The following is a 288-nucleotide window of genomic DNA, read 5'->3' as shown; positions in this document are numbered from 1 at the left end:
TCTAGTTACTGATTCTCTTTCCTAGCCTTTTGTATCTCAGGTACATGAACTTGCGGAGCAGAGGCCCAACAGACCTAGTTTCAAGAGTTGAAGACATTAGAGCACTTGAAAGGGAGATTGCAAGGAGGAGAAGAGAAGAAGAGCAACATGCTCACCTAGACAGATTGTGGTTTGTGATGGATCAACATCAGAATCAGCCTCAAGATGGAGTGGGCAATGGCCAAGGAGCTGACAACCTTAGGCCACAGCACCCACAGCGCCAAGCTAGAGCTATTGGCACACATGATG

The 288-nt window shown here is 47.6% G+C and overlaps 1 pseudogene; it reads left to right on the top strand.

The window, feature by feature from the left end:
- Positions 1-216: 216 nt before the first annotated feature.
- The window catches only part of LOC106320849, a 5367-nt pseudogene continuing 5295 nt past the window's right edge, over positions 217-288 (top strand).

The sequence above is a fragment of the Brassica oleracea genome, unplaced genomic scaffold, assembly GCF_000695525.1.
Source record: "Brassica oleracea var. oleracea cultivar TO1000 unplaced genomic scaffold, BOL UnpScaffold01091, whole genome shotgun sequence".
Taxonomy (NCBI): Eukaryota; Viridiplantae; Streptophyta; class Magnoliopsida; order Brassicales; family Brassicaceae; genus Brassica; species Brassica oleracea.
This window is presented reverse-complemented; position numbering and strand designations above follow the sequence as displayed.